The sequence below is a fragment of the Helianthus annuus genome, chromosome 10 (assembly GCF_002127325.2).
Source record: "Helianthus annuus cultivar XRQ/B chromosome 10, HanXRQr2.0-SUNRISE, whole genome shotgun sequence".
Taxonomy (NCBI): Eukaryota; Viridiplantae; Streptophyta; class Magnoliopsida; order Asterales; family Asteraceae; genus Helianthus; species Helianthus annuus.
This window is the reverse complement of record NC_035442.2, coordinates 179,933,236-179,943,562: the sequence shown is the minus strand read 5'-3', so window position 1 is coordinate 179,943,562 and position 10,327 is coordinate 179,933,236. Positions and strand designations below refer to the sequence as shown.

Genomic DNA, 10,327 nt, shown 5'->3' with positions numbered 1-10,327 from the left:
TTCGTGCGCTCCCCTACTGAACCATCCCCTCTTTTTCTGAGGAAATGGCTCTTCAGACTGAGCCTTAAACACAAAGATTCCTTCTTCTGTGTCAGCAGAATACCCTGAGAGGGCAGGCTGAGAAGAGGAGGTGCCTTCGCTCCTAGGCGAACCAGACAGTTGACGATAGGTGTCAGAAGGTCCTTGGTCGCTCATACTGTAAACTAACAAATAGTCAGATTACACATAGCAAGAAATACAATTATACACGTATTTCCATAATTTATCTCCTAACACTTTAAATTTTGATGTCAGCAGAACACTTCTGTGGCTGAATCAGTGGCATAGCTCTGATACCACCTTCTGTCACAGCCCCCGATCCCTAGTTTCCGGGGAACGGGCGGTCGTGAGCCAGTTTCGGTGGTATCACGTTTATTTATTCAATTTGGCAGCGGAAATTTTCATCAGGACCGTAGTTAGGAAATGTTAAATCAGAGTAAACCACCTCGTTTAATAATATTAAACATATGGGTAAAACCCAAGTTTTCAATACACACGTTTCATAGGAATGAATCCTATTTATTTATTAAAAACATCTCTTTTATTCTTAGGTAACTTTATTGCCACTTTTCCAAGCCTTCAGTGTTGTCCAGCTGGCTTCTATTTGGCTTTCACATATTGTTACCTGAAACGCGTTTTAAAAACATTTTGTCAGTGGGAAATACTGGTGAGTGAATCCCAGTTTAATCAAGTTTATATAAAAACAATTTCACAGTGAACAGTATTGAGGGCGCATCCGCAATTACATTTGTTTCCAAGTTATATCAATTACCACCACACGGTAATGTCGTTCCGACTTATGGTCATGTTACTCCTTTACCAGGTGGTAACAAATTTTGTATACAAAACCCCAAATTTACCGACTGTAATTGTATTCTTACAAATACTCAATAACTGTCATTCGCATGGAAAGATATTCAAGGTTTTGTAAAAACAGTTTTCAAAAAGAAGATTACTCACATTGCTGTCTTAGGTTATTCTTTAGGGTTTCCTGGTGAATATCTATAAATTACACAAATGCACGTGTGTTAGTACAATAACCCTTTTTAACATTAGTAATACCCTCCCCGAGACGGCATTCCAACGACTACGTCGGGCAGAACCACGACAGCCGTTACGGAACCCTAGATCAATCGGGCAGCGTATCTAATACGTCTCCAGGGGTTATAATACTTACATCGTAGCAGAACCTCGCTAATTTAGGGGGTATAATGCCCGGGTATAGTAACGCCACTATAGAAAATTAAGAAAGAAAGAAAGAAATGAGCGAACAGACTGAAGGCCCGTTGCCCTCTTTATATAGGGCTGTAATCGCGTCTCCACGCGGCCCGCGTTAAGTAAGGCTAACCCTTACGCGGCCCGCGTCAACCTCCGGTCAACGTATAGCTTTGCCCGGTCATCAACTAGGTTCGACACGATGTTGACACGTGTCAGCTCAGGGTCGTGCCACAATTCAAGACACTCGCGGCCCGCATTAACTTAAACGAACACGTACGCGGCCCGCATGAGCTAAAGAATTCAGCGGAGTCCAGTTACATCCTAATGCGGCCCGCGTTAAGTTGAGGTGAGGTCATACGCGGCCCGCCTCAACTTAAGATTTAGAGTTTTTAATTTATTTTATGTATTATATTCTACTTTGGGCTCGGTTTTCACATACGGGGTGCATATAAAAACATATTGAGACATTTTAAAATATATTAGGGTGTCGAAAATTTATGAGGGTGTCAGTTTTACCGAGGGTTGTTATACATACTATCTGAAACTTGAAGTATTTATGTGAATTTTGAAGTATTATTTTTATATTATTGGATATATATATAATTTTGAAAAAATACATACAAAAATCCCATTCCGATTAATCCCGATTAATCCCTAGGCTGTACCTCACCGCCCGACTAGCGCCTAACGCCTTCTACAACATTGGTTGTATGTATATGTGTGTGTATAAAGAAGAGAGAGGAGCGGCTTCAACGTCTTCTGGCCGACGTTCACGACGACGACGGGGCTCTGGAAATGGTGTGCCGGGCGGCGCCGGGCCAAGACGGGGCGGGGACGTTCCCCATACCGTCTAGCCTTATAAACGAAAAGACTGAAAAACAATTATACATTATACATTATACATATATTAAATTAAAATATACATATATTAAAGTTATAAGCTAATGAATAGTAATTTTAATATTATAATAATATATATTTTTAATACTTTTATTATTTTAATATTATTATTATAATAATTATTTTCTTTACTTTTTTTGAACTTTAATTTTTTAATATCACGGATATCACGGATTGGGATAAGATTGGTGTCAACCGGTATCGAGCCAGTACTGATATTGAATATACCGGTACGGTCCTGTTCAGTATCGGTACATGAAGGTAACGAAGTTTAAATGAATAGTTAATTTTGTCATTTCCAGTATATTTTTTTATATAACACATCTAAACGTGTTTTAAGATATCATGTTCGTCACTACAAAATTATCTTTTAAAACTTCTACAACTAAACTTAAATAATATATATCTTGTTTGGTTTCGAGTTGATAACAAATATAGCATTTACTCTTCCAACAAAATATTTGAACTACTTCGAAAGATCGAATATTGAACCGTCTTTTTAGCTTTTTCTATGTATGATCATTTAAAAAAAAAAAAAACAAGACATCCTATATACCTGCCATTTGGCCTGCATGAAGATTTGCTAACATATGTTTGCCAACATCTTAGGGTACAAGGTTTAGTAAACATCCAATAATGTCGGTTTAGGTCAATTAATTCCACAATTAAACCACATAATATATAAGTTCTTTTATATCTATGATGTATGCTATCTTTTACTTAACTATTTTAGTTTCTTATATTTTAAACACATGTAATGTCTTTCACACCATCTAACTAACGATAAAACACACCCTAAGAGTTTACATTTTATACGATACTCGCTTTCTAACAATATAAATAATTTGCCTTTAATTTTAATCTTTCTTTATTATAAGTGTGTGTGCGCGTGCAAGTGTCCACATGCACATACAATGTCTTTCACACCATCTAACTAACGATAAAATTATCTGTGTTTAAAGTGTGATCATGCTATAACCAAATCCACAAGACGACCATGTTACTAAATAATAATAATAATAATAATAATAATAATAATAATAATAATAATAATAATAATAATAATAATAATAATAATAATAATAAGGGTAAGGTTATTGTAAAAAAGGTTAAAAGTGTGAGAAATGTGAGAAATATATTGTGGAGATGACGGGTATGTTTGGCATGGAGCTTTTAGAAGCTTCTAGGAGCTTCTAGCTTTAAGCTTTTAAGAAAAAGCTCCAACTCAATAAAAAGTCTTGTTTGGTTTAAGGAGCTTTATGCTTTTAGGTTAGGAGCTTGAAACTTTTGGTTGAACGCTACTACTAGTAGCGTTTAGAAGGAGCTACAAGCTTTTAGGGAAAAAATGACTATTTTAACCACTAAAAATAAGGAAACTTTTTAATGCACCAACTTTCTAAATTATTATGTCTATTTTGGTCTATATCTAAAAAGCTACAGCTACTAGCTACCAGCTACAGCTACCAGCTTCCAGCCGCCAGCTACCAGCTTTCAGCTTCCAGCTACCAGCTACTTTTGCCAAACATACCCGACATGTGTCCTAAATCTAAATTAATTCAAAAGGGTAAACAAGTAATTTTATCATTAATTCAATTAATTAAAAACTTCCCATAATCGCCACCTTAATTATAGGAACATGATTTTTTTAAAAGATCTCTATAAACATAATTCAGCAAGTATATAACATCATTCAGCAACTATATAACACCATTCAGTAAGTATATAACAACATTCAACAAGTATATAACACCATTCAACAAGTATATAACACCATTCAATAAGTATATAACACCATTCATGGACTAAACATCTGATCGAACCATATTTTTTTCTCTATATAAGTATAACAATATGGTACTCATATTAAAGATAAAAAAACACTCGTTATTATGGTGTAATTTTTTTTAAAGTTACGTATAAAAAGTTATTAACGTTTAAAAAATGTTAGTTTCTTAATTTAAAAATGTTAAATTTACCTATATACCCTTAATATAGAAAATTAATATGTTTAATAGTAAACATTATTTACAATTTTGCCATTATGATCTCAACCATTAGATTTTTTATCTAATGGTGTAGATTTTTTCTTACATTTTTCACAAAAAAACTTTTTTTTTACAGGAACCTCTACCATAATAATAATAATAATAATAACAATAATAACAATAATAATAATAATAATAATAACAATAATAATAATAATAATAATAATAGTGTAAAAATATTTTTTTACAGACATCAAAAGATCATAATTAAGTTACTAATAATAACTACTTGCATTCTTTTAGAAGAATGTATGTTTTATATGTGTACATAACTACAAGAGGTGACAAAAAAAAAATAAGAATGTCAATATAACAATTTTATGGTTAGAAAAATGAATTAAGGGAATTTAATTTGTGTGTGTATTTTTTGTATATCATTTTCCAACTTACACAAATGCAATTATTCATTTGATTGCAGCATTTTTAATTACTCATATGCTAGTTTTAATAATCATGAATTTGACAATTAGAAGACAAAATGTTGACTTTGATTAGAAGAGGAGCTATTATATATTAGTAGCTCTAAGAAGCATGGATAATCCTAATTAATCTAACTATATATGCACATGAACCAATCATTAGCATCCTTACAACTTAATCATTGGATTAGAATCAAACCAAATAAAACATGGTATATATAGAAATTAATACCAAATTTCCAAAAGAAACACTAAATATGGGTTAACTTTGAGTCACATGTTCCACATCTTCATACTGTAGTTAGCAACTAATAATATTTTAAGAGATCAAACCTTTTATAGCAAAGTCTCATAACTTTTAAAATATTAAAAATTACTTCCAAGTATGTATGGAGTCTCAATTATACCATGATAAACTTCTTTCAACTTTGTGATTATTTGATTTTCTAAATGTATTTATGTATTCTAAATATTTTTATGCTTTTATTTATCACCTGGCTTGTTTTTATTGGCTTTATTATAAATAAAATTGTATACATATATTTAACAACTTATAAAGTAGTCTAATATATTAAAGGGTAAAGTTATTCTACAAAAACTACTAAAAATAAGAAGTGTACAAATACACAATGAATCGCAAAAAATAATACAATGCCGAAAAATATAACACAGTGTCGAAGAAAAAAGACAAAATAAGTCACAAAAAAGACATAATGACACAAATATAAAAAAATATACAACAATATATAAGAAGACACAATGATGTAAACAAAAATTTAAAAATCTACAAGCAAAACATTTAAAAACAAAAATCTAAACTCTCAAATCGTAGAGTTCGATGAGACAGTTCCAATGATGCTTGAATAAAGTCAATCGAAATCCGTTTAATACCCTTCTTACGACTTATTATTTTTATGAGAATTTGTATTTGGTCTAACCCATGTATTAGATAAGATTATAATGAAATCGAATCTATACTATATAATAAAAGAAACCACTTTAGGGACACTTCTCATCATATTAGATCATCTCTTATAGATAATTATTATTCTAGTTTAATTTCTTCTAATTAATTATAGATAACTCTCCTACTAAATATTATTTAATTTAATAATATATATTTTAAATAATATAACAATAAAGCATTTACTTAGGAACGATGATGAGTGTTGATTTAAAAGATGTTTTGATAATAAAAATCTGTATTTCACATTATTATCTAATTTAAATTATATAGCAATAAAGCATTTAGGGGCTGTTTGGTAGCCTCTTAATGACCATTCAGATGCTACCTCTTAATGGTTTAAAACCTCTGAATGAATAAGAGGTAACCTCAAGTCTGAATGGTTAAGAGGTAACCTCTGAATGGTAAATCATCACATGTCACATTCTTCTACCTTCTCATTAGTAAAATTCTTAATAGTTCCATTAAGAGGTAGCCTCTTAATGACCATTCAGATGCTACCAAACAGTCCCTTACTTAGGAGACGATGAGTGTTGATTTAAAATATGTTTTTGATGATAAAAGTTTGTATTTCACAACAAGTGTAATATTTGGTATAGCCTTGACTAACGGAATAATGGGTGTTTTTTTCTTTTTTAAATTTTAGAATTAAATGTCATTTTAGCTCATGTGATTTGGGTCAATTTACCAGTTTAGTCTAAAGTTTTCATTTTCAAACGTCTGATTTTTTTTGCCAAAATCGTCCCTGAGATTTGGGATTTTTTGTCATTTTCATCCAAATGTTTGATATAAAAAATAAAGCAAATAAGACGTTTGAATTAAAATGACAAAAAAAATCCCAAAAGTAAAGGACTATATGGTACAGTACCATTGTTTTGGATGAGAATGACAAACATGCTCAAATCTCCGGGACGATTTTGGCAATTTACTCAAATCATTGGCATAAACTTAACTTCAAATCGTAAAGTCTTATCTAAACTAAAAAACATTGTTTCATTTAATTATAGATAAACATGCATATAAGTTTTTTTTAAATATATATTTTTTTTATTATTTAGTATATGAAATTACATTTCTTCCACCCTTGAATACATAGTTTTTTTTTTTTTTTAAATATAACTTTTTTATTGTTTGGTATTTAAAATTACTTTTATTCAACCCGCAAAATACTAGAGTTTCTTAAAGATAGAATTTTTTATTATTTAATATATAAAATTATATTTACTCAACACGTGTAATAAATGAGGTTTTTAAAAATATATTGTTTATTTTTGTAGTATATAAAATTACATTTATTAAACCCGTGTAATACACGGGGTTTTAATCTAGTAAGTAATAATCGAATTTGTAATTGGTCATTTGTCTATTGACACGTCATTGTAAATTAAGTGGACAAACCTTTTTACGCGTATGAATATTCAAACCAACCACACAAAAAAATCACCATATATATTTTATCATTTTTATAAATTTTGTTGGTTTAGTTTTCTTGATCAAATCTAATCAAGACCTTTGCAAATCTGTAGCTGGTTGGGATCTATATGCACATGGATCTTCATCATATCAAACCCACGTCAATGCGATTTGTAAATCTCATGATATGTTTTTTAATTAGACAAATTCCACAAATTAAATATCATTATTTTTATTTAATTTATTTAGACTTTAAGTAGGTGAAACTTGAAAGATCTTCACATAACAAAGGAATCTCAACCCCTACATACATGGCTACATCTTCTTATACTAAGATAGATACACACATGTACACACACGACATATACTTTCACATTGTTCTTGACTCATTTCATTTATCTATACTATATTATAATACATGAGGGAAGGATTCCCAAAAGTTAAGAACTTCTTCCCGTATTATTTATAAATAAACCCCTACAATGAGGGTAAAGTGGTCTTTTAAACCATAATTATTTTTTAGTCCCTCAATCTATTACATTTAAATCCTTGACATTAACATAATTATAGGTAATTAGTTACACTCCCCCCTCTTTAATTCTTTAATGTATTCCTGCGATATCTTACAACCCGTAATGTTTTAAAAAAATCCGAAGGTACCATGACGATCGGCACATTTTTTTAAATGTTTCGATAGTTGTCTTTTTTAGTTTCGCCGTGCGTTCATAAAGTACAAATAGCCGATGCGTAAATGTACAATTGATTAAAGCCAACATTTGTTTTTTACCCAAGCCAGCTTTGACCATTACCTAGCTACCGTACATTAACATTTGTTTTTTACCCAAGTTTTTTATTTTGAACGGCATTAATAAACTAAAATATTCCCTAATTTTACTTGTACAGAGTCAGTTTGTTGTGGCATGTTTAATATAGTAAGTATAGATAAAACTCACAACAAACTTCCTATTAGACATGCCACAACAAACTAAACACGATATGTGCATCTTATTTTAAAAACTTAAAACTCACAACAAACTTCCTAAATAAATGGATGACCAATCTAAAACTAAACCCTAATAGACTACTATAAATACATAGCAAACACTCACAATTCTACATTTCTATTGCTAAACAGATTTAAAATATGGAGCCAGTTCTGAATTCACTTGATGCGAAAAAACAAGCATGCGATATTGAAAAATCTAAGGTCGGTTCTATGATAAGTTTTGTTATATCGCAATAATAAATAATTGTTTTCGTTTATTTACTTTTATGTGAATACTAACTTATTTGATTTTTCAGATTCAACACACCAATTTAAACACCCCAGTTGTCGAACAAGCTTTTGTTAGTTTTTAAGTAATATTTTCGCTTATAATCTTTCATATTAACAAGTTCGTTATGTTATTATTTGGTGTTTTATTGTAGGATGATGGTGATAATAGTGTTGAAATTATTTCTTATGGTGCAATGTTCAGTCCATACAAGTCTAAGCTTCAACGTCAATTTAGTGAAGAGGTAATTTTAAAATTTATTTAATCTTTTTTAAATTTTTTTATTCAATATTTGTTCTTTTTTTAAATTTATTTAATCATTTTTTAACTTTTTTATTAAATTTTTGTTTTTTAAGGATCGGAAGTATGAGAATCAAAAGAAAAGATCTAAGAAACTCTCTGAATAGAAATGGGTCGAGATTATAAATTTAGATGATTCTGAGGACGATGAGAAAGAAGATGAATTAGATGATACTGCTGATTCGAGCACAGACAAGAAAAACGGATCAAAAAAGTAGAGATTTTAGACGAAATATATCAAGTGTTTTTATGTTTTTTTCATTTTCAGTTGTTTTTGTTTGATATAGACTATCCCATGAATAATAAAGTTTATTTTATATTTGAAGTTTATGTCTTGTGTTATTTTATTGCACTTATAATTTACATCTCGATCGAACTAATATATTTTAGTACTTAATCATGTTCGTATTATATAATTTACATGTTCGTACTTGATCATTTCCAAAGAGATAAATTCGATTACCAAGAATGACCAAAACATGAAAACTACCTTTTGGTTTGGAGTAAATTCAAGATTGTATTTATAAAACACACTAAACTTATTCAATTTAACAGTCATGTTTCACGAGGATTTCGTATATATCAGTTAGTGCCTTCTATAAAATAACTGTTGGACGACACGAGATATGAGAAAATAATTATATAATATTATATATTTTTCGAATAATTTGTATTTCTTAAATAAAAAGATAAAGTTAATAAAGATATAAACTTTTACATCCTATTTTTTTATAAAAACTATTTTATAAAAATATGATTTTATAAATATTTATAAAAATGAAATTTAACATTAGTTAAAGGTGTTTAAAATGTACCTACAAGTCACCTACTATTTTTTACTTTTTACTTTTTCAAAAACGAAAATTTTAAAATTAAAGTTTATTGGATGAGTATGATGTGGATATTTAAAAAGGTTATGGACTTTAAACAATAAAATTATAAACTTTATCATTTCACCAAAAAAATAAACTTACTTTATAACGATAGCAACTTATTTTTTATTTTTTTCATTTGTTGAGTATTTTTTTATTAACAAACGAATCTTTACATGTTTAAAACAGTTTTTCTATACTTTATTTATTATTAATTTTTGTAACAAAACAACACTTTGTAAACTATGTTCCAAAATTTTAGGAATTATTTAATACTAATTTACGGATTAGTAGATAGATAGTAAACTATATCCTAAAATTTTAGGAATTATTTAATACTAATTTACGATATTTAGTAGATAAATAGTAAACTATGTCCCAAAATTTTAGGAATTATAAGTCAACTAATAAAAAAATAATTATTGCAGTTATTCTTGGATATTAATCTAATAGAGTTGATTACATAGTTAGTCCCTGTGGTTTGCACAAAATAACATACTTAGGTACTAATAGTTTAAAATCACCTTCTAGGGTATTAACTTTTCATTTTGTAACGTTTGGAGGTATTAACTTCTAGGGTATTAACATAGTTAGTCCATGTGGTTTGCACATAATAACATACTTAGATACTAATAAAAAGTGATTTTAAACCTACAAATAACGTTAATACCTCCAAATGTTACAAAATGAAAAGTTAATACCCTAGATAGTGATTTTAAACTATTAGTACCTAAGTATGTTAGTTTGTACAAACCACGGGGACTAACTATGTAATTAACTCTAATCTAATAATTTACATTTTTTAATTAAAAAGTAATAAAGTAATAAACTTTAAAGCTAAACTAAAAAACTGAACTTACTATGATATAAAGTTAATAAAAAA

At 29.3% G+C, this 10,327-nt stretch overlaps 1 long non-coding RNA gene across 1 annotated transcript; it reads left to right on the top strand.

Moving 5' to 3' along the window:
• Nucleotides 1-8,093: 8,093 nt before the first annotated feature.
• On the top strand, nucleotides 8,094-8,664 carry LOC110883726. The gene is made up of 3 exons (XR_002560592.2): nucleotides 8,094-8,205; nucleotides 8,427-8,516; nucleotides 8,629-8,664. It is a non-coding gene; the product is annotated as an uncharacterized LOC110883726 (long non-coding RNA).
• Nucleotides 8,665-10,327: the final 1,663 nt, after the last annotated feature.